The sequence below is a fragment of the Pleurodeles waltl genome, chromosome 10, assembly GCF_031143425.1.
Source record: "Pleurodeles waltl isolate 20211129_DDA chromosome 10, aPleWal1.hap1.20221129, whole genome shotgun sequence".
Taxonomy (NCBI): domain Eukaryota; kingdom Metazoa; phylum Chordata; class Amphibia; order Caudata; family Salamandridae; genus Pleurodeles; species Pleurodeles waltl.
Window position 1 is genome coordinate 865209953 of NC_090449.1, and position 27469 is coordinate 865237421.

Genomic DNA, 27469 nt, shown 5'->3' on the forward strand with positions numbered 1-27469 from the left:
ACTTTCCTACAAACCCTCTCTCTGCCAGCTTTTACATGGCGGTTGGCAGAGACGGGGTGCAGGGCATTGGCAGTGCAGGAGCCCCCATGGACAGCCCTGTCGTGCTTTAACGCAGCTGGTGCTGTTGCACCCTACGCACTGCAACATTGCTGTTAGCTTCATTATGAGCTGGCATCAATGTTGTGGGCTGTGCGGCTGGCCCTGCAGGGATCTTGTAATGGGGCCCACGGAAAGGCAGACACACTGGCCGCAACATGACCACAGAAGTTTGGCAGGCGGGCTTTTCTGCCCGCCAAACTCAAAATTACCCCCTGAGTTTCCACAGGAAGGTAATTTTTTGTTTTGCTAATAACTTTGGTGCCATTTGACAAATCATCAGCTATGATTTTATTAATACCATCACTGATTACATCTGAAAACACATCAATAATGACATACTTGTGCATGGCGAAAGTTCATGCATGGTGATGGTTTGCTGCCCATGGGTGTGGCCTTGTTGCCAACCCAAAGGTGTGACTGGCCAAAGGCAAATTAGGTGGCAAATGTAGTTGATCCATAATGATGTGGTAAATGCTTCACCAATAAATAATCTGGCCCTTACTATTTTCGACTGTTTTATTATCAATTTATTCATGAAACATAAACAATGTTGAATGGTAATAAAACGTTTGAAAATAATATTCCTCCACCTCAGTTCCTTTTTTGAAAGGAATGTAAGGAACTTGCTGAGTTGTGCATATTGTGCAGTTGTGTTAGCGCAGTTTGGTATTGGCAATGTGTTGTGCTGTGTTTTTATACTGTTTGTGTTTTAAGTTATTTTGATTGTTCTGTGCTATTATGTACTGGTACTTGCTTGTGCTGTTTATCCTTCGTTATGTTGTTAATTAGTTTAGTTTTGTACTAGTGTTTTGTTGCCATGTTGTTACGTTGTACTGTATTGGTGATGTGCTGTTGTGATATTTTATGATATTGAGTTCTTTTGTGCTATTTTGTTTTGTTGTGCTGTCTGTATTTTGTACTTTGTATTGTGCTGTAATGCTGTTTATGTGTGTTTTCTTGTTAAGACCTTATTATTAGCATTATTACAACTGGTGTATAAAACTACAGACCCTGCGTAAATACTTTTTAAAGCTGGGATCGCAATTATAAGTACTGTGGCCCTCATTACGACCCTGGCGGTATAGAACCGCCAGGGCCGCGGCACGCGGGAGCACCGCCGACAGGCCGGCGGTGAGGAAATTCGATTTTTAATACGATCGTATCGACCCGCCATTTTGTGGCCCGCCGCCATTTTATGTTGCCTTCACTCAGGCAGCACAGCGAACGAAGTCCATTCTGCCTTTTCTGCTTATTCTGCAACATGGTGTTCAAAACAGCCTTCTGCCTCTATCTTTACAAGGCTGGTATTAAGGTCTGACCGAGTACACTAATCCCTGTCTGGTTTTCTAATCCTTGTTTCAACTATCTGTAGGCTCACACTATTCTCCGCCGATCTTATCTTATCGTCTGGCCTTCGCTGTCCTTTGCTAGTATTCTCTCATTTCACAACTGTCCTCCAAACGCACACAAACTTATCGCACCACATGCAACTTCGTTGTGGATCGGTTAATGAATTAGTTCAAGGGAGGGGTGACAAACACAGCTGGAGGGGAGGCAACCTTAAGTCACTTGATACTTTGTTTTCCAATTCCTTCTATTGGTGCTGTCTTGTTTTCCGACATTTCTATTGGCTCTGTTCTATCTTTACATTATCCATACTGGCTCCTTTCTATGTGTTCTGGGAGTGTATGTAGTTAATAAATGGTTTTTATACGGTATATAAGATTGTGCGCCACAAAGTAAAGTGGCAGTCTCCTGAGAACATACCTTGTGTACTTCTTGGACAACTGTACTAGCTGCAGCTAATAAAATCTGATCTTTTACGCCTGACAGAGTGTCCCGTGTCTCTGTTAGTTGAGGCAGGTGAATCCAAGGAGATTTCAGGCGTACCCTGCGCCGCCAGGCCCATAAGGTTCTGGTTCTTCAACTGGCGCCCAACGTGGGGCGGCTTCAGCGGTACCGGTTCTGCCTGAAGGTCGTGAGGAACCCCACAAGAAAATTCTGGAGGAATCGCGAGCCACGTCAAGCGACCCCTGTATGTCGAAGTGGTCCGAAGGTCTTTTTCAGCGCGGTTACTCCTTCCTGACGGCTACTGACGACTGCTGCCCTGACTGCCGCCCTGCCTTGGCCCTTTCTTTGATGATGTATGGTAAAGCGAGACGATAGACGGGCCTCTGTTGGTGTAAGAAGACATCCTTAGTTAAGTATTTGGTGGGTCGCGCCCACAAATTTTGGTCTTTGTTTTGTCCTTAGGTCCTTAGATTTGGCCATTGCAGTGGCCAAAGCCGAGGGGTAAGTGCATTTGTGCTGTGTAAACTGAAAGTTTTACCCCCTTGATGTTTGTGAACAGCCAGTAAAAATCTTGAGATGTCTGGTCTGACTAAGTTTGGAAAACTTTGTTGCTTTGGTTGTAATAGGGACTCCCGGCTTGAGGACTCCTGTCCGATTCCTTCGGTTGGAACTCCCACATATGAGCTCTATTCTAAACATGGTGTTGGTCCTATTGCCTTTAATAAGACATGGACCCGATATACAAAGAAAGATGGTGTTTTAAAATGGCCAGAAAATGGTAGTTTCGAAACTGATGTGCTAGATAATTTAGAAGCAACGTTATTTAAAAGAAAAGCCCGGCCGGCAATGTTTGACTCTTTTCGCCTTTGGCGTAAGGAAGCCAAACAGAGAGAAATTAAACAAGCGAAACGAGATAGGAAAACACAGGGAATGACGATTATACAGGCTGCTCAGCAATTCAAAGATGATGAAATAGATAATGCAATGGAAATTTCAGACAGACAGCATCGAATGGCAATAGATAAATGCTATCCGACGTTGCCTATCTCTTCCCTTGATAAGAGAAAAGATTTTGAGGAAGATTCCTTAATGTCCCACTTATTGAAATTGCCTCCGCCCTATGTACAATGTGCTAATGCACCCCCGATGTTACAGCCTGTTCAGCCGCCAGTTGTGCTTCCGCCTGCTCCAGCTTTTCCACATTTGCCTCCTCAAGTATTGCCTATGCCAGCTTTGCCTTTAACTCCTTTGCCTTCTGCTCCTTTGGCAATTCCTAATGCTCCTTTAGTTAATTCACCTAATACCTTGTCCCCTATCCTTATGTCAAATTCTCCATCTATGCGTAAGCGATTTGCCGATACTGTCTCTGGTCTCTTATCACCTTTCTTTGAAGCTTTAAACGTGTCTCCAGCTTTTTCTCGAAGACAGTCTCGTAGTCAATTCCCAGACTCCGAAGAGCGAGAAAAATTGGACTCACTTGCTTGTAGATGGATCAAGAAGGGTCCCCAATATAGTACGTCTGATATTATGTCCACCTTTCTGCAATGGAATGCACCTACGCAGAGATATGTTTTTAAAGTTATGTGCGATACTCTCGCTAAAGAATGGGAGGATATGAATTTGGGTTCGGTCCCACAGGATCTGTTAGATGTTCAGGCTGACTTTGACAAAGGACTTATTGTGGGTCCTAAGGTTGAAAACGCTGTCAGAACACTTATTTCTTTCAGATCCCTATTGTTCTCACAGACTTTTCCTGATTCTGATCCTTCAGTTAGGACAGCACTGAAAAACTATCCCATGAGAGAGGTTTCTCCAATATGGAAGGAAGAAGTTGCAGCAGCAGGTGCTAATCCAGCTATTCCTGCGCATTTTCAGCGCATATGGATACATGTCCCCTGGAAAAGGTCTGAAGTTTTAGCACTTAAACAGTCACTACCAGATCCACGCAAAAATCCTGCTGGTTACTATAAAGAGTTGTCGCAAACAGTTGATGCATGTACTATGAATCTAGCAGATATTGACATGTTGATGGGAAATGTAGTTCCACAGACAATATGGGCTAAAATTCGTAGAGAGGATCACGCTCAAGAATTAGGCGGCGATTGGAACGCTATTATTGCCGCAGATAGAGGTCAAGTAGGTGGTGCAAAGCCCGACGCTTTGATCTCAGAACTCCCTGGTAGGATTATTACATTAATGAAAACAATGATGCCTGCTTTGAGAGTTAATTGGGATAAGCTAGCAGCATGTAATCAAAAGAAAGATGAAAGTGTTTCCGATTTCTTTACCCGATTCGAGGAGACATTCATTGATCACAGTGGTCAAGATATGGCTACAGAAGGGGGACAGCGATTATTTGTGGATAAGTTCGTATATAACTTGCTTCCTGAACTATCACACAAGCTAAAAGACTCCGAGAGTTCATGGGCAGTTTCTTCTTCCGCCCAGATATTGGCTACTGCACAATATTATGAAAATAGAGACAAAGAAGAAAGGGAAAAACAAGAGAAAAAGACGAAAGAATTAAAAACTAAAGTTCTCTTGCAACAGGCTTATCCTCCTCGTTATGTTCAGCCTCAGTTTCAACAGCCTCCGCAGTTTCAGAGGTTGTATCAAAAGCCTGAACCATTCATTCCAAGACCTTTGCTAGGTCCCAATCAATGTGCTTATTGTAGGGAGGAAGGTCATTTTAAGAACAGTTGTCCGGCATTGTTGCAGCGTAATGGAGCAACATCTGCTTCACGAGGTCGTGGTGGTCCTCAGTCAGCAAATAGAGGTAGAGGTCGAGGTGTGTTAACCCAAGAGCAGCGTTCTTTTGTTCCTCCAAATTCCGGAAATTACTTTGACCAGCAAAATGTTAGGTCTACACAGTATTACAGTGAGGATCAGTATATTGAAGGAGGGAATGAAAGTCTTCATTTTGAATAGGACAGCCATGGACAAAGTAAGGGGGTTACGTCAATTCCAGTGGATCAGAATGGACCTTATGTTAATGTCACTACAATGGGTGTTTCAGAGCCATTTCTTTTAGATACTGGTGCCATGAGAAGCTCAATCATTCATTCTAAACTCCCTGGCGCACCTTTGTCTGGCTTAACGAATGTATCTGTAGGATTTTCTGGCGCCCCTGTTCGCAATCCAGTTTCTTGCCCTTTGCCTGTTTCAATAGGCCCTTATGATTTAGAAGCTCCGCTTCTTCTGACGAATGGTTGTGGTGAAAATCTGTTGGGTTTAGATCTATTAAAAAGAATGCATGCTACGATATATTGTTCACCTTCTGGTGTATACCTCACTCTAGGACAGAAAATGACTAGTCCAATGTACTTATCAAAAGATCAATTCCCACCTGAATTGCTTTCTCTTCCCGAAACGCTTTGGGCTACGGGTCCGAATGACGTTGGTTGTCTTGAGATCCCACCTTATGTTGTTACTCTTAAGCCCAATGCTGAAATGCCACGTATTCCGCAATACAGAATCTCTACTGAAGGTGAGAAAGCACTTCTGGAAATTGTCCATGATTTGATTCAGAAGGGTGTGGTTGAGGAAACGAGAGGAAATACATGTAACAGTCCTGTTCTTCCGGTTCTTAAACGCACTGATCCTTCTCAGCCTCCTGTTTATCGTTTTGTAATTGATCTTCGGGAGGTAAACAAGATTGTCGTACCGCAGTTTCCTGTAGTCCCAGATATCACTGCTCTGTTGACGATGATACCTTCTACAGCGACTTGGTTTTCAGTTATTGATCTAAAGAATGCTTTCTTTAGTATTCCCATCGCCGAAGAGAGTAGAGATATTTTTGGTTTTTCCCTCGGAGGCCGAAGCTTCCGGTTTAAACGCGCACCTCAAGGTTATTGTGAAAGTCCCTCTATTTACAGTCAAGCTCTAAAATGTCATCTTGATGCCTTTTCCTTACCGTCCGGTGCCGCTCTCATTCAGTACATGGATGACTTATTAGTTGCCGCTGATTCAGAGGAGATTTGCAAAAACGTGACCGTTGCACTGTTGCGTCATTTGTTTGATCTGAATCACAAGGTTTCTCCTTCTAAATTACAATATGTCTGTCGCGAGGTGACTTATTTGGGTCATCTCTTGTCAAAGGAGGGACGACGATTGACCCCCGAACGAATTCAGGCAATTGCACAAATGTCAGTGCCATCCACACAAAGAGAGGTACGTGCTTTTTTGGGCATTACTTCTTATTGTAGACAGTGGATTCCGAGTTTCTCTTTATTGGCTAAACCGCTGTTGGCGCTAACCTTAAAAGATACGCCTCAGCCTCTTCCGTGGACTGACGAATGTCAGAAGAGTTTTACTGATTTGCGTATTGCTTTGTGTTCTGCTCCTGTATTGGGTACTCCTGATTACAGTAAGCCCTTTACGCTCTATGTCCACGAAAGAGAGGGTTGTGCATTGTCAGTCTTAACGCAGCGTTTTGGAGATCAACAGCGACCATGCGCATATTTCTCAGCTACGTTAGATCCAGTAGCTAAAGCATTGCCTAGTTGTCTTAAGGCGACAGCGGCAGCAGCAATTTCTATTCGACAGTCTGCTGGAGTAGTGCTAGATAATACTCTCATTGTTATGGTGCCACATGCAGTGGATACTTTACTAAATAGGACAAAAACGCAGCATCTTACGAGTGCTCGGTTGTCCGGATATGAGCTGACGCTTTTGGCTAGTCACATACACATCAAACGATGTAATACCCTGAATCCAGCTACTTTGTTGCCTCTTCCAGAAGAGAGAGATGTCTCTGAACAGCATGATTGTTTTCTCCGTACTGAAGAAGAGACTAAGGGTAGAATTGACCTAAAAGACACGCCATTAGTGAATCCAGATGGAACACTATGGGTAGATGGTTCTTGTTTCAAGCTCCCGAATGGAGATACAGTTTCAGCCTACGCTATTACTACTTTGCATACGATTGTGGAGACAGCACGCATTAGACATAATTCAGCTCAGGCAGCTGAATTGATAGCCTTAACTAGAGCGTGTGTGTTATCCAAAGGAAAAAGAGTAAACGTGTACACTGATAGCCAATACGCTTTTGGTGTAGCGTTTAACTTTGGGCGTTTATGGAAGGAAAGAGGATTCTTTACTTCCCATGGTACTAAGATACAACATGGTCAATTAGTGATTGAACTTCTTGAGTCACTTACAATGCCTACTCAGATAGCGATCGTGAAGTGTAGTGCACACAAAAAGATTGTGGACGATGTTGGTCGAGGAAATGCATTTGCAGATGAGGTAGCGAAAAAGACAGCCAGAGACAACACAAGTCGAATGTATGTTGCAGGTCCCGCAAACTGCGTAAGAGAAAAGGGAATGTGTGAAGATACAGTAGAGTGTGAAATCAATTCAAGGAGAGGCTACGGAGAATGAGTTGAGAAAGTGGAAGGAAAGTACAGGAATGTTAGATGAGATGGGATGTTGGGTTGAATTATCAGAACATCAACGTTGGCTGTTACCAGATGCTTATGTACTACCTGTAGTTACTATGGCACATGGACCAGCTCACCTAAGTGCAAAAGGAATATGTAAGCTTCTGGCTCCAGTGTGGCAAAATGAGGGGATCCCAAAGTGTGCAAACAATGTAGTAAAACATTGTATTGTTTGCTTGATGTACAATCCGGGAAAGGGAACCCCAACTCCAGCAGGTCATTTTGCTCCTCCAACATATCCATTTGAGGTGTTGCAGATCGATTATATTCACATGGAACGATGCAACAACCTCAAATATGTTCTGGTGGTAGTATGTGCTTTTTCTAGATGGGTAGAAGCCTACCCTCTGAAGGACAATACTGCTTTATCAACTGCCAAAATACTTTTGAAAGAATTCTTCCCTAGGTTTGGTTTGCCGCGCATTGTCTGGAGTGACAATGGGAGCGAATTTGTGGGTCAAGTCATGCAAAAAGTTTGTGCAGGTCTTGGCATAAAACAGAAGTTCCACGCGGCGAATCACCCACAGTCGGCTGGTTTAGTAGAATGCTACAATGGAACCTTGAAGCTTAAAATTGCTAAGGTGCAAGCTAGCACAGGACTTAATTGGCCTGATGCTTTACCATTGGCTCTTCTGTCCACCAGAACAGCAGTACACTCTCGTTTGGGGCTTAGCCCTTACGAAGTGATATTTGGTCGCCCAGCTAATGTATGGGGAGTTCCTCGCCCTAAGAAATACTCAGACTTGCCATACCCGATGTTGATTGACTACTTGCATGACCTTACAACTAAATTGCGTGTTCTTCATCAACAGGTTCAGAGTGCTCTACCAGAGGCTTCCACAGACCCAGGTCATTCCATCCGACCAGGTGACTGGGTCTGCACGAAAAATTTCCAACGACAGAGAAATTTGGAGCCCAGATGGAGAGAGCCACGCCTGGTTCTTTTGACCACAAGAACAGCAGTTAAACTCGAAGGAAAGAAAAACTGGGTGCATGCCGTGCACTGCAAGAAAGTGCCTTTGCCCTTGCCTTTCGATCAGTGGGTCCGTAGAGGCATCAGTGACTCTGAAAGTGAGAAAGTTCCGCAATTTGTACCATTCAGTGATGCGCGTCTAATTGGAACACTTTCTGAGAAAGAGGACGACGACATCCTTCAAGAAGCAATGCCATCGCATCGTCTCTTGAACACGACAAATCCAGGAACATTGTTTCAAAACCAGACTGCCTCTGGACAGGAACGCTATAATTTGAGACCAAGACCAAAGAACTTGTAAATTTCTCTCCTATGTAGTACTCTATCCCGGTTGCAGGGTCACGGTAGGAGTCTTAGTTACGACCTGAGTAAGTGGCAATAGGCCTGCAGGACCTCACAGTGTCATAGGACGGTAGATAATCGTGACTACAGTGATTGAGGAAGATTGCCGTGAGCATCCACTTAGAAAGATGGAGGCTACATTAGATAAAAGAGAAAGTAAAAATGTAAAGAATAATTGTAAAGAAATATATAGTCGTTGTAGTATTGCTCTATGCGTCATTATATTGTCGTGTATTCTTTTGGCATCTGTAAACTGGATCATTATTACTCTGCAGCAAAAAGTTGTCTCTTCTCCTACCTCTACATCTTCTTCTACTATCTCTCCGCACCTATTTCACACTCTTCCCCAGCATGAACTCATCAGAAGAACTGAATACTTTAACAATTCCTTCGTCCAGTTGTACATCAACATCAGTTAGTGATCAATACAACTGACTGTTGGGTGTGTGGACTCATACCACATACGGTAGAAAAAGGAATGCCATATTTAGTTCTTCCATTCTCCTATGAAGGTTCCGCTTGGGCTTATTTTGTCATTTTCAATAATGCATATCAAAGTAAAATTAAACAACCTGTCAGTTCACATAGTGTTGGTTCAAATTTCAGTCATAGTTTATTGATAAAGGGAATGGTAGCTATGGCTAAAATCATGGAAAAAAGTGAAGCTTCCATAGATGAAGGAAAAGCATATACCAATTGGAACATAACTAATTACATTTCCAGCCTCAATGATAAGGTTAAGCAAGGAAAATCTCCTCCGATACGGGTCATACCCCAACAAGGAAATTTCTGTCTGCAAATAAATGGTAGAACTCCAAACACCGGACAAAGAGAAAGTTTATGTTCCCATACATATGTTTATTCAGCCCTGAATTCACTGCCGTTAGTACCATCTCAAGGTACATACTTCGTTTGCCACGATAGGGCTTATACATGGTTGCCAGCTGATTTCTCTGGTACTTGTTATATAGCCTTTCTTCTTCCCCCTACATACACCGCTCCTGCGAACCATCATAAAAATACATATGGCAGAGGGATTGTGGATTCGAAAGACACAGCAGGACAAGAGGGAGGAGATTTCCTCAAAGGATTTCTTCCCTTCTGGGGTCCAATGGCCAACAGCAGAAATATAAGGCAATTGGTTCGTGTCGTAGAAACCACCATAGACATCACTGTAGGAGCTTTAAGTAACATTACAGCTGAACTACAGGCTGATCGTCTTATGACCTTGCAGAACCGTGTTGCCTTAGACTTTGTTCTTGCGGACCGTGGTGGAGTATGCAAATTGATCGGATCAAGTTGCTGTATTTTCATACCTAATGACGCTCCGACAGTATACCAAGCTATCTCTAAGTTACATCTCTAAGTTACACATAATCTCCGAGTCGATTCATCAGGACGAAGGAGATTGGTCCTTTTCAGAGTGGTTTTGGGAATTACTGTCCAAATGGGGTTGGAAGGTATTGACATTCTTTGGAGTAATTTTAGCTTTTATATTCTCTTGTTGTCTTTGTATGCACTGCGGTCCTGCCATCTGCAACCTATGTGCTACTGCATGTATTCCCAAACCCAAGTCACAAAGAGCAGAGAATATCAAAATGATGGTACAGCAACAGCTTGATGACCTCATGGCCATAGACATCGACTCAGATTAACATGAGTTTGTGTATCTTGCCTGAGTTCTGGCAAAAGGAGGGTCTGAGGAAATTCGATTTTTAATACGATCGTATCGACCCGCCATTTTGTGGCCCGCCGCCATTTTATGTTGCCTTCACTCAGGCAGCACAGCGAACGAAGTCCATTCTGTCTTTTCTGCTTATTCTGCAACATGGTGTTCAAAACAGCCTTCTGCCTCTATCTTTACAAGGCTGGTATTAAGGTCTGACCGAGTACACTAATCCCTGTCTGGTTTTCTAATCCTTGTTTCAACTATCTGTAGGCTCACACTATTCTCCGCCGATCTTATCTTATCGTCTGGCCTTCGCTGTCCTTTGCTAGTATTCTCTCATTTCACAACTGTCCTCCAAACGCACACAAACTTATCGCACCACATGCAACTTCGTTGTGGATCGGTTAATGAATTAGTTCAAGGGAGGGGTGACAAACACAGCTGGAGGGGAGGCAACCTTAAGTCACTTGATACTTTGTTTTCCAATTCCTTCTATTGGTGCTGTCTTGTTTTCCGACATTTCTATTGGCTCTGTTCTATCTTTACATTATCCATACTGGCTCCTTTCTATGTGTTCTGGGAGTGTATGTAGTTAATAAATGGTTTTTATACGGTATATAAGATTGTGCGCCACAAAGTAAAGTGGCAGTCTCCTGAGAACATACCTTGTGTACTTCTTGGACAACTGTACTAGCTGCAGCTAATAAAATCTGATCTTTTACGCCTGACAGAGTGTCCCGTGTCTCTGTTAGTTGAGGCAGGTGAATCCAAGGAGATTTCAGGCGTACCCTGCGCCGCCAGGCCCATAAGGTTCTGGTTCTTCAGCGGTGCCCCGCGGGGCATTCTGACCGCGGCGGCTTAGCCACGGTCAGAGAAGGGAAACCGGCAGTCTCCCGCCGGTTTCCCGCTGCCCCCAAGGAATCCTCCAAGCCGGCCCAGCTTGCTGCGCCGGCTTGGGGATTCCGACTCCCCCTCCCGCCATCCAGTTCCTGGCGGTTCTCCCGCCGGGAACCGGATGGCGGGAGGGGGAGTCGCGGGGCCCCTGGGGGCCCCTGCAGTGCCCATGCCGACGGCATGGGCACTGCAGGGGCCCCCGTAAGAGGGCCCCAAAATGTATTTCACTGTCTGCATAGCAGACAGTGAAATACGCGACGGGTGCAGTAGCACCCGTCGCACCTTCCCACTCCGCCGGCTCGATTACGAGCCGGCTTCATGGTGGGAAGGTCGTTTTCCCCTGGGCTGGCGGGCGGCCGCCGAAAACTCTGAATACCCGCCGCGGTCTTCCGATCGCGGTGCGGTATTCACGACGCGCAACTTTGGCGGGCGGCCTCCGCCGCCCGCCAAAGTTGTAATGAGGGCCTGTGTGTAGTGTTTAGTGCAATGGATAATTACAACCGGAATGTAAGACGGAAAAGACCCAGTAAATACTAGGACATGTAGATTTTGTTGTTAAAGTATCAAACTCCACGTATTATTCCCCAAAACATGGAATAGCCACAATGCATCACACCCCATATATTCCAAGCCCCTGAGTCATATCATCATGTGCAATGCATTCAGATTATACCTCCTGGACACTTGTAATATGGCTCTAAGAAGAATTAATACCATCTGCACTATGAGCCTATCACATGCTTTCGCTATCAAGTGTGCTGACGAGGGATTAACCGCTTCAGTGTGGGCATCAGCCACTGGCTGACGCCCACACTACCTCCCTGGTGAGGGTCACAACCAGTGGCCAACACAAGGAAGGGGGTTAAAAGATTTTTTAAAATGTAAAAATACCCCAGGAGATACGGAAGATCTTTCTGTGTCTCCCTCCGCCCCCCTACCTGCCCCATTGTGATGTCAGCGCGCCGCGAGGCGCGGTGACGTCACTATCTGTTTTCTCCATCAGTGCAGGAAGACGTCCCGACGCGTGGTGATGTCACTATCTGTTTCCCCCATCAGTGCAGGAAGCAGCCTTGCGGCCGCTTCCTGCTCTGGTGGGTAAAACAGCCCAAACGGCCTTCCCGATGTTTTGGAAGGCCTCGTTTGAAAGGGGAGACTCTCCCCTTTTAAACGAGGCCTTCCAGAACCATTTTCAGGCCTGGAAACTCCACTAGACACCAGGGATTTAATTTGCCGAGGGGACCAACCCCCCCCCTGGGGGCATTTTATTTTAAAAGGTAGGTTTTCTCTTGGGGGATGTGATCACACCCGATCGCACCCCCCAGGGATTTAAAAATATATATAAGAAAATACCAATTCAAAACATTTTTTTACAGGGGGTCGCCCATGAGCAGGGTGACCCCCTGTGGGGGCAATACGTTTTTTAAATAGTTGAACGGTTTAGTGGCCCCCAAGGAAACCATACAGCTATTAAAAAAAAATATAGATCTACATGTATATAGATATATCTATCTATATAGATAGATATATCTGTCTATGTAGATAGATATATCTATCTATCTACACAGATAGATATCTATATAACTAGGTATATATGTAGATATCTATCTATAGATGTATATATATATATATATATATATATATATATATATATATATATATATATATATATATATATGTATATATATATATAGAGAGAGAGAGAGAGAGAGCCAGAGAGACAGAGATACAGCGATCACTATTGTCAACGCATGTGTGGTTTCCCTGGGGGCTGCGATCGGCCCACAGGAAAACCACACCCACATATAAAAGTGATATATATATATATATATATATATATATTTGCTACCAGTTGTCTTGCAGTTGCAGCTTGCATCTTCAAAGCAATGCACATACTTCAACTGACACGATTCAACTGTAGCTTTTAGGCAGCAATAAAAAAGTCAAGTAAGTCTTGTGATTATGTTTCTGCTACAAAAGGATCAGCCTTTTGTCTAGTGGCAGTTTTGATGCCATAAAGTAGTGCAGAAAGTTTATATGCGTACTGCAAAGATCAAATCTGGATTTTATGTAAATAGCTGAGTAGTGATACAAATGAAATGATACAAATGAAATGTATGTGCGGGGGGGGTAGGGAGAGATGAAGGGCACTTTGGCTGGGTGGTAGTGAGGGAATCCAAGGAGGAGGTCATGGGAGTGGGAGCACCAATAATGATTGTTGGACTGGGCGCTAGAGGCGCTAAAGACTGACACGATTGGTACGTGACAAGGTGAAGAAATAGTGTGTCTTTTTTTTAGTGTCTTGAAAGAACGTGCTGATTGAGGGAAGAAGCGATGGTAAGGTGACCTCTACTGTAGCACGTATCACACACACACACCCATCAGCAATTTTGTGACTGTCTACGTAGGCTAGTGTTTTAGAGCAACAGTTTAGCCAGTAGCAGAGATGGCATCTCGTTAGATGACTGAAGCTCAAGCCCTCACTCGGGTTATAGAGGACAGCTCCGACGTAGGATCAGAGACTGAGACAGCAGATATTGAGACAGCATCTGAGGGATAGGACAATGGCGCAGACTCTGGGAGTGATTTTTCAGTCGGAGGAGTCCCATTCGATAACTCCTCTTCTGTTGATTATGAGGGAGGTGATGAGGACAGTCCTGCTGTCCCTTCGCAAGAACTGTCTGTGTGGCGGGACAATAGCGGGTTAGCCTAACCCAGAGAGCAGGTCCATGTGAGCGCTCTCTTGGGATCTCCCCAATTTAGTTCAGCCCCAAATTCCACCGCCCAAATCGTATTGTGGAGACATCAAAATTATCTATCACAAAACAACCTGGTTTTGTAAGGCAGGCACCTGCGTTTTTGGTCCTGGGCTCGGCTGCCTTATAGGGAAACCTATCAAACCCAGACATTTCTGGAAACCAGACATCCAGGAGAGTCCACAGAGGTGTGACTTGTGTGGATTCCCCAAAGTTTTCTCACCCAGAACACCTGGCAAAGGTGAAATGCTGAATAAAAACTCAAATTTTTCTTGCATTTCTGTCACACAAACTACAGGAATATGCTCGGGTCCACAAAATTCCTACCACCCAGTGTTTTCCCACCTGTCCTGATAACAACGCTACCCGACTTGAGGGCTGTACCTAGTGCCTGCGTCAGGAATGGATCATCCCAGGGTCATTAGTTGCCCTCATGTAAGGACCTACATTGACCGTTGTGTGATCTATTCCTGCTGCAGGCACTAGGCCTACCCACACAAGTGAGGTACCATTTTTGCTGGGAGACTTGGGGGAATGCTGGGTGGGAGGAAGTTTGTGGCTCCTCTCAGATTACAGAACTTTCTATCACCGAAATGTGAGGAATTTTTTTTTTTTTGCCCAAATTTTGAGTTTGCAAAGGATTCTGGGTAACACAACCTGGTGAAAGCTCCACAACTCACCCTGTTCTGAATTCACCTAGGTGTCTAGTTTCCAAAAATATATAGGTTTGCTAGGGTTCCCTAGGTGCCGGCTGAGCTACAGTCCAAAATCCACAGTTAGGCACTTTCCAAAAAACACCTCAGATTTTAATGTAAAAATGTGATGTGTCCATGTTGCGTTTTCATTCGCAGGCATTAGGCCTACCCACGCAAGTGAGGTACCATTTGTATTGGAAGACTTGGGGAAACACAGAATAGCAGAACAAGTGTTATTACCCCTTGTCTTTCTCTACATTTTGCTCTTCCAAATGTAAGGCTGTGTAAAAAAGACATCTATTCGAGAAATGCCCTGTAATTCACATACTAATTTGTGCACCACAGAATTCAGAGATGTGCAAATAACCACTGTTTCTCAACACATTATCTTGTGCCCATTTTGTAAATACAGAAGTTTTATTGATACCTATGTTTCACTCTTTATATTTCACCACATAAATTGCTGTACACCCAGTATACAATGAAAACACATTGCAAGGTGTAGCTCCTTTATTGGCTCTGGGTACCTAGGGTTCTCGATGAACGTATAAGCTGTATATATCCCCGCAACAAGAAGAGTCCAGCAGACGTAAAGGTGTATTAATTGTGAAAATATGACATTGCAGGAAAAGTTACAGAGTAAAATGTGGAAAAAAATGGCTGATTTTTTCACCTCAATTTCAATATTTGTTTATGTCAGCTGTTATTTTCTGTAGGAAAACCTTGTAGGATCTACACAAATGACCCCTTACTGAATTCAGAATGTTGTCTACTTTTCAGCAATGTTTAGAGGTCCTGGATCCAGCATTGGTTTCACACCCATTTTTGTCACTAACTGGAAGGAGGCTAAAAGCGCCAAAAATAGTAAAAATGGGATATGTCCCAATTAAATGCCATAATTATGTTGAAAAATGTGGTTTTCTGATTCAAGTCTGCCTGTTCCTGAAGGCTGGGAAGAAGGTGATTTTAGCACTACAAACCCTTTGTTGATGGCATTTTCAGGGGCAAAAAACACATGCTTTCTTCTGCAGCCCTTTTTTCCCATTTTTCTGAAGAAAACAAAAATGTTAGCTGTATTTTGGCTAATTTCTTGGTCTCCTCGATAGGGAACCCACAAACTCTGGGTACCTTTCGAATCCTTAGGATGTCGGAAAAAAAGGACACAAATTTGGCATGGATAGCTTATGTGGACAAAATGTTATGAAGGCCTAAGAGAGAACTACCCCAAATAGCTAAAAATGGCTCAGCGGGGGGGGGGGGGGAGGCCCAGCAGCTGAGGGGTTAAACAACGGACTCTACAACAGACTGCTGAGCTCAGGGAACAACAACCAGGACTGTCCCTAAAAACGTCATTGAGAAATACCTGCCAGACACCCTGTGCACAGGCTCACCGCTTAAATCCACACTCCCACCCCATAACCTCACATACAGAATAGGGCAAGTACCTCATTTTTGCATCAGAGAATGTTGGGAGTAATTTATACAACTAAGTTTGTCATTTTGAAAAATAAGCACATTAGGTTTGAATCACGATTAAAAACCTAAAAAAAATGGCAATACATCAGGAATTTCGAGTGCTTATCAAAATATTTACTGCGTAAATAGCAAACATGGCAGTAATTGAGTATACTCCTTTTTTGTCCAGTGTACGAGTCAATCACAATGCATATCAGCTTGTGTGCTTTCTGATAACTCATGGTATTAATGTAAAAAGCAGAGTTAAGATGTAGCCATCGGCAAGTGGCAAACAATAGAGACGTCCTTTAGAGGTCACCCCCCTGGCTTGCCTCTTGCGACCCCTGGCACTGCTTTTGCGATCCCTGGCCACAGAGGTGGCAAAATCAGTGCCAGGCACACAATGGAAGCTCCACTTTCCTTATTTTTTCAATTTGTTATTACTCTAATAGTGAATGATATTTAATTTATTTTATTACTCACAATCAATGCAATAAAGAGTGAATTACATTTAGATGGAATATGACACTCCCTGGAAACTGAGGTAAGTAAAAAAATATTTTAAATATTCGCTGGGTACGCCCTTGCGTGTGAGAGTATGTTTATGTGAGAACTAGTGTGTGTATGTGTAAAATGTGATGTGTTTGTATATGTAAGCATGCCTGCATGAGTGAAAGTAACGGTTAAATGTTGTCTGATGTCAACTCCACTACCCCTGGTATTTTGGTGAACTGACGTCCATGGAGACAGTTATGAGATTTGGAATTACTATAGGGTGTAGAAATTTGTGTTGATACAGAAAACAGAATGTGGTAAACCTGCATGATTTCGAAGTTCATAGTATATGCTATGTTGGACAGCGAGAAACATTGTTTTAAAACTTACTTTAAAAAAAAGAAGCAGGACCCCAGCCTGGCTTTTCATAAAAGATTAGTAGACGCTCACTATGAAGACATTTTCCAGGAATGCATTATTAACCTAAATGCACCCAACAAAGACAAAAGGACCCCCTGTGTGACTCAATGTTGCTGCCATTTGATTCCACGAACATCTTGATCCCTGTTTATGACCTTGCACATTTGTCAATGAACTAAGAAATCAACAGGATACAAAGACACTGACGTACTCTTGTCTTCCATGGGGTAATGAGAGCAAGGAAAGCATCGAAAGCAATCCTTGTAAAATAAAGTCTCCTGTGAAAATCATTACACCTTTTTCCTTTGTTCTTTTGTTAAGAATCTATACAGTCATAAAATAAAAGAAGAGATTTTTATTACTTACATTCTGGTTGAATCAGTCTTAATTAGTGCTTGTTGTTTCCGGTGCTGAGCACCGGCACTTATTTTTGAGGGCTGGCGCTTATTCTTCTGCCTCAAGCATTATCTGCGAGCAAAACACGCACATGGGAAAGATGGAGGACGGGAAAAACGAAAAGGCGTCACAAAGGGAGAAAATAGAAAACTGACAGAGTGAGCTGAAGGGGCAGGAAGTGGCTTTATATGGATTGAAGAGTCCCGAGATAACTTCAGGATTACGCTGCCTCAGTATTCCGTGTTCCCACATTTAAATGCAGCACCCACGTGTTTAAGAGGAGGGCTTTGGGCACCGGCATGTTTTAATTTACAAATTAAGCACTGGGTTTAATGTGTCATTCCATGTGCTTGTATTGTGGTACGTGCCATGGTGAGGCATCACCAGTGATATACACAAAAGTTCCTCTTCAGGCAGTTTTTAATTTGTGCTGGTGAATGCCAGTGGGATGCACCAAAACATCATTTTGGAGACAAGGCTATTTTTTTCATCATCGCACTTTGATCCAGAGCAAGAGAAAACAGGCAGAAAAAGTAGAAAGAAAGAGGAAGAGAAAAAACAGTGACAAAGGGAGAAAACCAATGAAAAACTGCAATGGGGAGATAAATAGATATAAAGTGCGGGGTGGTAGAAGAAAGAAGCATGTGGTGGACTTAAGACTAGAAAGTTTTGGTATTTGGCATCCTTAGCATTCGACAGTGCCAATGGCAGGCTCCTAAAAAACTTTGGTCCCTTTCACATATATATATATATATATATATATATATATATATATATATATATAACAAATTTAGCAAAGTCAACAGGTTACCAATTAGTTTATAGGAATAAATCATGCCTAGGACAACTTAACCCTCCAACTATGTGAAGGTGATACTATACGCAGTTATAAAGTTTGGATATCCCAGTGGGGTTTGGACAATTAATTGTAGTCACATAGGTAAAGTCCTACGACCATCAAAATGAAGCAGATCACTTCACCAAAATTATGTCTGGCATGAAGCAGAAAGGGTAGTACGGATAATTGACCAGGTATAGGACAGCTATGGCTACTCTGGAAAAATAACCATTTGAAGGCTGTTTCAAAATGTTTTTTTTTTGGCCCACATGCCAATGTTGGGAGGGGATAATTAATTATATAACATGTTCTAGCTCCTTAGACTGCACTATAGAATCCTTGCTTAAATGATCCATAATCGTAAAATGTCAGTGTAGGAAGGAATTGAGATATGGAACCAAAACTCCAGGCCTGTGTTCTAAACCTTAATTCTTCACCTGATCGAGAGTTCTGTTTTCAACCAAATTTCTTTACGCTCCTGTGGCTTAGTTTCTTTAACTTCCAAAATCAGACCCCCTGGCTATGGCAAGGGGGTTCAACCACAATGGCTTGAAGCCTGAAACGCCAGGGGTCACCTTACATCCAGTAGCTTCAATGACTCCATTGCCCAGCGTATCCTCTCACACATGTATTTTCTCCAGCATTTTGTCCTTCTCCTGCACTACCCTGCTTTGGGTGTTTTCATCCTACCTCGTACTGGCTCTGCTTCGCCCCTGCCACTCCTGACGCTGCTGCTCCTGCCACTCCTACTGCTACCACTTGCTAGTGGGTCACAGTCAGGGCTCTCGATTGCGGCTTGCCTGTGGCCCCCACAGTGCTCTGCCACTAGAAATGCTGGCACCGATGGCCCCTCTAGCAGGTCATGACCTGGTCAAAAAGTGCAGCCTGCAGATCCAGAGTAGTCTGGATTGGGTTTCTGCTTTGGGGTGCTTGGGGCTCAGGTTGCTAGGGGCACAGAATGTAGAGCGTCTACTTCATGAGTTTCTTCTGCTTCGTCACATCACTTCTGCGTCACTTCCAGATGAGGTGTGAGTTGACACAAATAATTCTTACTGTATGACTAAAGGCCTGATTTAGAGTTTGGCAGACAGGTATTATGACGCAAACATGAAGGAGTATCCTGCCCACCACACCCTCGGTCGCCCACCTCATTTAGAAATGGATCAACCTTAGATATTCTACTGGCTATGAACTCCATTTACAGAGTACTTCTGCGATTGCGTTACATAGTAGGGGCTTTTGGATGAAGGACATTACACTTAGGAGTTCCAGACATATCTCTGTTTATTTTAAGTCTGCATTCTAAACTAAGTATCTCTTCAGCAGTACATAAATAACAATCAGGGAGGTAGCTCCAGAGGAGGTGTTTGTGGTGGTGCATCACCTTAAAAAATAGATGGGTTCAAGTGCAGTAGGGTAATGTGAGGAGTCTGTTGGTTTTCAACTGGGATTTTTACATGCCACACTAACAAAAACACACACACACTCTCTCCCTTTAAGGTCTGAATGCATTACAAATGTTGATTACTTTGAACAATATTGTGTTTTAAGTTCTTCTCACAAATCCCCACTCCTCGCTCTTTCCACCACACCCAAAGAACCCCTCATGCCCTGCTTATCATGTAATGTGTTTTAACAAGATGTCCCAGCATGAGTGTTGGGAAATCTCAAGCTCCCATCCCTCAATCATACTGACCAAGCTACACCCCTGTAAACAATCACATGCTCCTTGGCATAAATCAAAACTAAAGTTTACGTTTTCTCTGTCTTTGAATCTGGATTAACCAAAATCTATGTTCACATAAAAATCCGTTCTGGTTCCTTCAGTCTTTCCTTGCCACATGTCAGGAACATGATTAAGTTATTTTCCAGGCCTCTGTGAGGTCTTCCAGTAGACAAGGAAAAAAGGAAATGCTTTCATTCAGTCCAACATCCGAACCATGACATTGACAATGAGCATCATTTATTCCTCCAAGTAGACTACTGCAAGCCAGAAGTGCAGTGAGCTCAAGTGCACTTACAGTCATTGGTCTGAAGGTCTTCATCAGCCACTGGCAGATGTCAGTGCCTTGATTTAGTGAGATATGAATGAGCGCTTCCTGGATGTAGCAGGGGATTTAAAATGTCCAAAACTAAGGAGTGGTGTGGCAGCAGATTGAAGATTGCGGTAAGTTCAATCACGGCAGTAACGTGGTTAACACTCACCACACTGTGCCAAGGGAGATGTCTTCTTTTCAGTGTCAATAAATCACTGAGAAAGCAGCATTCTGGGTAGTTCAAAAACAGAGCAGCATAACGCACTTTTCAAAGACATTTAATTGTATTTCCTGATGTTTTCCAGTAAGTCCTGTGCAAGACTGGGAATCACATGAAACCAGCCAAGAACACAGCTTGAAAATGGTTAGCAGGTCTTTTTGTAAGCTATAATCACTTGTGTAGCCAAATTAGCAACCTAGGGCCAAATGTAGAAAGGATTTTAATGTCACAAATGGCAGAATTCACAGAATAACGCCATTTGCAACCGCCTAAATGCTTTTTTTTTGCACAAACACCAAACTGCGATTCTACAGGATCACAATTTGAGTTCGCAATTTGGAATTTCGAAAGGACGTGTTTGGGCATTCCTTCCAAATACCGGATCACGATTCTAAGTAGTAATGCTTTGTGCCCGAAATCTGGTTGCAAAATATTATTAGTTTACCACCAGTTCAAAATTATAGGTAAGCCATCTGCAAAGTTAAAAAAATATCTGGCTCTTACAGGTTTTAGTTATGCTTCTGTTTTTTTAGGTGACGCAACAGAACACTTAACAAGAAAGGCAATACTACTCATTTAATTCTGAGGGGGTTGATTCTACAAAAAAGAACATCCAACACAGAACCTTACATCGCTCAGCCACCACCTCGCTGACTCTTCAATTAACCTGTTGTTTACTTCCCAAAGTGTGAAAGCAACCATAAGCAATTACAGCAGAAGGGAGTTTGATTCTATATCTGCTTAGAGCAGCTACAATAGCTAAGAACATGAGAGAAAGTCGGCACAGGTCTTTAATGGGAAATACTAGTCCTGCCATATATTTAAAATGTGTATAACAGAACTGGTAATAAAACGTCTTGCACATGTGAAGACATGTAATACATGGTACAGACACAGGTTGTATAAATAGAAGAGACAATTGCCCGACTGGAGAGAGAAGCTTTAAATTAGTTTTTGGAGCACAAGAGAAAAAATAGCTAGCGTACATTTGGTAGAATCAGTAATGTAAGCTCTGGGAGAAGGAGAGCATCTGAAATATATTGGAAGGATCGAGGGCAAGTGATGGGTGGAACACTTTCCAGGAGGAGTGAAGGAGAGGAGAAGGTTGAGGGAGATATGAGGGAAGATAATATGTGAGGTAAATGATGCAGTAGGTGAGTACACAAAGGATAGGACTTTAATCTGTAGATGTGCAAATATGGGTGGGTCAAGCTTCATGAAGAGTAAGAGAAAATGAAACGTGAAAAATATTGGGACAGCTCTGAGATGAGGGAATGGTCGAATATCTGTTGGTAGACATAATGGACAGAAAATAACAAAATATATTTTGCCAAATAATTTACAGTGTGTGAAATGTCATCCTTTTGATCTTACCTTTGACCTTTAACAGTCCTCTCTTAACATGCTTTTAATTTAACATTTTCTGAATATTTTCTACTTGCTGAATGTTTCAATGCGCAGGTGTATGTAATTATTTTGGATTTCCAAAACTACTTTCTGGTGGGTTTTTATGTCACATTCTGATTCCCAGGAGTATGATTGATTTAAAGATTCTTGACTAAAAGGCTAATTAAGTAACTACTTAATGGGAAAATGAAGAATAGTCTTCTGAAAAGGAAGCAGGTGTACGTACTCAACCCAAAATGGTTTGTGTGTTGTGTTTAAGTTTAAAAATAAGTTGATCACCTTTAATTATTGTAAACTTATCCTGAAATTGAAAATGTGCTTGAGTGGCAGTTGCATGGAGAATGTACTCTTTTATTTTGTGTGTTTTCAGATTGAAATGAGTGGTTTTACTGAGATTAGTCACCACAAGTAGATCCATAAGTGAAGAAGAACTGACCAAGAAGGAAATTAGGTGAAATTGAATGCCAAGAAACGCCACTTTGCTGCCAGACAGGAGCTGCATCTTTTTTCCTCTTTTAACTACCAAGCACGAATCTGACTACTGTTGGGAATTTGCACTTTCTGGGGGGTCAACCTAGATTTTTTACTTTTTCCTGTATCCTATTTGTTTTGCTGGCTGTACAACTCTGTGCACTTTACCCATGCTAACCAGTGATAAAGTGCCTGTGCTCCCCCTTTCAACATGGTGAAATTGCCATACCCCTGATTGGCATATCTAACTTTTCTGAAAGTCCCCACTATATGCTACAAAGGGTTACCAGGGCCACATTGTGCCACCCTCTACTGTGCAAACAGGACGTAAGGCCTACCATTTGTAGCCTGGCTGTTGTAGTTTTAAACTAGAAACTTGACCTTTCAAACTAACCCCTTACGACAGGTCAACAGCTTCCTTTTAAGTATATCTAACTCCCCCTGTGTAGGCCCATTGACTCATAAGGAATGATACGTGATATTTAAAATTAGGACATTGAGGAATTTAATGTTAAATATATGCTCACAATGAAAAAGCCCCAAAAGCTATTGTCACTGTAGCAAGGATGGCTGTTCACACTTCAGCTAGGAAATAACCAGAAAAATAATTAAAGAAGTATTTTTAATACTTAATACAATTAAATTCAATTTTGAAGTTGGATTATTGATAAATATTAATTAAAAGGCTGTTTTAGAAAGTTACCTTTCCCCTTTCCAAAGTGTTTTGGGAACTATTTGCATTTTTTAACCACTTCTGCCAGCCAGTAAAAAACAACTGAACAGGTGCGAATGGATGTGAAATACCTCCTAAGAGCAAATGAGAGGGTGACCTGAATGGGCAGTATTGACTTCTCTGAAGCTGAGAGAATATGCATGGTGGGGCTGTGATCATCCTTTCTGACATTACATTGTCAATCCTGCTGGAATGTCAAACCCTTTTTTACAGATTTGTTGGGTTTTCACTTGTAACACTTGTGGTGCACTTCAAAGGGCAAGAACATAATGTTAGATAATTCTTGTGTATACATTGGTTGCTGAAAAGCTCAGCTTTTTTCTCAACAGACTTCTATCTCTGGGTTTTACACATAAGACTGAGGGTATACTTGAAAGGAAGGGACATTTTCTGAGTGTATCCACTATATGGTTGCATGAAAACCCGTTTTGTTCTCCCAGACTTCGGTCTTTGAGTTTATTGTGGTTACAGAGACTGCCCCAATCTGGTTTTTAGTGTTATATGTGGAAAGACACTAGGATTACCTTAGCACACACCCACAGCCAGTTGTTAACATGAGAGAGTGGTTGCCAGTGGGGGCCACTGGCAGTTATTTTTGGGGACTGGCACCTATTTTTCCACATCAGATATTTCCTGGGGCAAGAAAAGTGCAAAACACCCAAATTCAACATACGAAGAAAGACAGAGCTGGAAAATCTGTTACAAAGTGAAAATGTGCAAAAGTGAAAGAAACTCCCTGGGAGTGTCTGGTAGTGAATTAAAGAGGCATTAGGTGGATTCTAGACTAGGCAGCCTTTGTATTCAGTGGACCACTGCTTAATTGCACCCTCCACAGACTTGTGAGCAGGGGCTTTGGGCACCAGCTCTTTTTTCTTTTACAATTTAGGTACTTTCTTCAGCCCTTAGAACCCAGGTTTAGTGGGGCTGAAGATTTACACAGTGTGTAAGGTTTGCCCTGTGTACTTTTACCTCATTGCTTAAGACATGCCCATGAGTCATCCCCATCAACAAGTTTGTACCAGGCATAAATGTGACCTCTCCAAGCACCCACTTCAGACCACTCTTGAGCCTGAGGGAGATCAGAAGAGGACTGAATGTGTTGTCCGTCACCTGAGAAGAGCCCTGAAAGGACTTGGCCTACTCTCTTGTACACAGGACAAAGAAGGGGACTCCAAGGACCTTAAGGCTATCTTCCTGTTAAAACTACAGTTGTACAACAAGCTACAAGAAGCCTTTTTATACAACTACCCAACTGACCAGTGACAATTGGCCCCTGAGTGGATCCTGCTGTTTGGCCTTTGCCTGACACCCTGTGAGTCTTTAAGTGCCTCCAATTAAGTCCTGGGAGCTTTAGAAGTGTACTCCTATGCAGGATTAGGACTTTAACAGCTAGAGTCTGAAGTTAAAATCTTTGACCAGGAGGAACCAGGATGGTGCATTCTAAATGTGCTCCATATCGGTCAGGGTCAAATTACATTTAGATCCCGGTCTACTGTGACCATTGACTGTCATTAGCACTCTATGGTTCCTGGCATTATTCCTTCTTAAAACTTAAAAAATATATATCTCTGGGTCCTATTATTGGATTTTTGTTATTTTTATGCCATTTATGTTCAGTAAATTGTATTTTATTTTTCAAATTCAGTTTGGGATTTTTACAATTTTGCACGTCAACTTTATTACAGTTTTGGTATTTTATAAATACTTTAACTAGTGCCCTAAACTTAGCCAGTCTGCTCTGTTTCATAGCTGCCAGGGGATTGAGCACAAGTAAATTTAGTGACTAGAAGGGTTCACACTGACAAGGGATGTGAGTATTCCTTAAAGTGGGTAGGCACCGACCACAAATAATAATAAAATTTCTTATAACTGGGATATCAGCAATCAGAATCATAGGAGACCATGACATTACTGCTCAGGGACGCCAAGAGGTCTCAGGAGTTGCAAGCTTTTCTTCCTTCCCAGTCTGAGCTTTTGACTGATGGCTAGTGAGCATTTTGGTGATTTCATGAGTGTGTATCACATGCTTTCACATACTATTACATGCAATTTTTTGGAATGGGAAAACAGCATGATGTATACCAGGACACCAGTGATGAAGACTGCAGTAGAGGCACCAGAGGTGAACAGAGCACTGTGAAGAACTGTTAGCAAATTGTCAGAAAATAGAGAGCAGTAGATACTGGACTAGGCAGGATGCCACTTTGAAGAGGGGAGGGGAAAAGACAACAAAGAGGTTCTGGAAGTGGAGAAAGGCTGGTACATTGCAGTTGACCAACAAATGGGATACTACAAGTACTTATAGGTGGTTTAGGTGGTTTAGGTAATTATATCTTACAAACAGGTGGAAATTTGCCAACAGAGACAGAAGAATGCGGGAATGAAGTTACTAACTATAATACAATTCTTTTTTGTGTTAAGGTGATCAAAATGCCCTCTGGTACTAAGAGGTACTAAGAGGTCTAAAGGGAAACTCAGGGCAAATATTTTCCTGAGTGTAGCTTGATTAGAAAGGAAGAATTAAAATCACATTCTGTCATCCCCAGGTGCTCTATCTTTGTAGACAACAAAGCAGATGCTACAAAAAATAGAGAAAAACAACAAAGAGGATGGATGCAAAATTGAACAAAAAGAATAAAACAATCTTGAAAGTTGCCTAATTATAAAGAATTGCTATGCTTGTGGCTGCAATTACAATATGGTTTACTTAGTTACAATCCTCTAGTGTGGCTAATCCACTGCATCCACATAAGAGAGGGAAGATATTAGTTGATATTTAGAAATTGAAGAACAATGGGACCACATCTTGATAGGCGTAGGAAAAACGTCTACATGTTTAATCTTAGAAGCTTCTCATACTTGACAAGCTACAATACAGTACAGATGAGCTTCAAGAGAGAAGCATTCCAGAGCAATGAATTATCAGACATTTTAAGTGCCCCAAACACTCACAACAAAAGGTTGAGGGTAAACTCTGTATTAAAATGTTACTCCCAGCTACAAGGTGTAGAAATTAGAATGATGTGTTATGACAAATGTTGCATCCGATTAATTTGGATGCAATGTATTTGTAAGGCTACAATCTATATGAAATGTAATGTTAGCTGTAACAAACAGTATAATGTAATTCTAAAAGTGTACACACGTACATTATTTTTGAAAAATGCACTTATTTATGGCTCATTGGTTACACATGTTACTTTAAAAACAGGAGAATATGGTGGGGCCACTGTAAATGAAAATATAGGAAGACTTTGGAGCCAGGAGCACTGACACAACACTAGTTCTGTGCAAATACACAGTGGCTTATGTGTTTTAATATTGATGGCTGTAGTGTGGTACATTGCTCAGTGTATTTCTTTGCCTTTTGTGTTGAAAATAATGCAAATCATTTATAAAATAAAATGGAGAACCCTAGAATCGATTCACAAAATGCCAATATTATGATTCTAAATTGTAGAAGTCATGATGTGAAACATACCAAGGCAAAATTTGCTCTCGGATAACAAAAACCAGGAAGTAAGCTTAAAATGTGAATCACAAAAAGTATCATATTGTAGCACTGTATATCCCCACAAATTGGCAATCTTACTTTGAAAAAGTAGATACATTTTAGCTCCCTTCGAATAGTAATAGTATTCCTCTATGTCTTAGGAAACTGAAAAAATGGCAAATGTGAAGAGCCTAAGCCAGAACACCTTGTCCAGTTCTTTGCATTGTACTTAAGATTTAAAGCGGTCACTTAGTGGATTTTCGTAGATCAAGAGCGTACAGGAAGTACTATTTCATATCAGTTGAAATGGCCTTCACAAGGAGAAGACTTTCCATATAATACAGCCAAATTCAAACAAAATCCTTGTTTCCAAAGAAGGCCAGCGAAGCGAAAGTAAGACAACAAAACCAATCACACTTTCTCCTGTCCCCAAACAGGTCTCAATATGGAATCCAGATCTTAATGAGGCCGAATACTTTGTTTCACTGAAGTAACACCCGAAGTGGGGGACTCATTTTTTGTGAAACTGCTCTGACATGTTGGGAGTTTTTCCCAAGTCATAGGGCCATTTCAGTTTTTTTCTGCCCTAAGTAGACGACCCTGAGGTGGGTGGGTTGCTGGGAGGCCATTTTCTAGGTGGAGCATGGAGAGGATTTACCACCCGGAGCAATCCTGACTCTATATGGCTTGCAGGAACTGTGGGTGTGTTGGGTGTGGAACCTCTGAAAGTTTACAACCTCCCATGAACCCATTATTAGTCATGTAAGTTGACACAGTGTGTAAACGGATCAAATTTTATTTTAATCTTCCAGTTTTGTAAAACGTTTTGATGAAGAGCACTCTAGTAG

At 42.3% G+C, this 27469-nt stretch overlaps 1 protein-coding gene across 1 annotated transcript in view; it reads right to left on the bottom strand.

Moving 5' to 3' along the window:
• The window catches only part of ITGA8 (integrin subunit alpha 8), a 550523-nt gene that overhangs the window by 329356 nt on the left and 193698 nt on the right, over positions 1–27469 (bottom strand). The window lies entirely within an intron of this gene.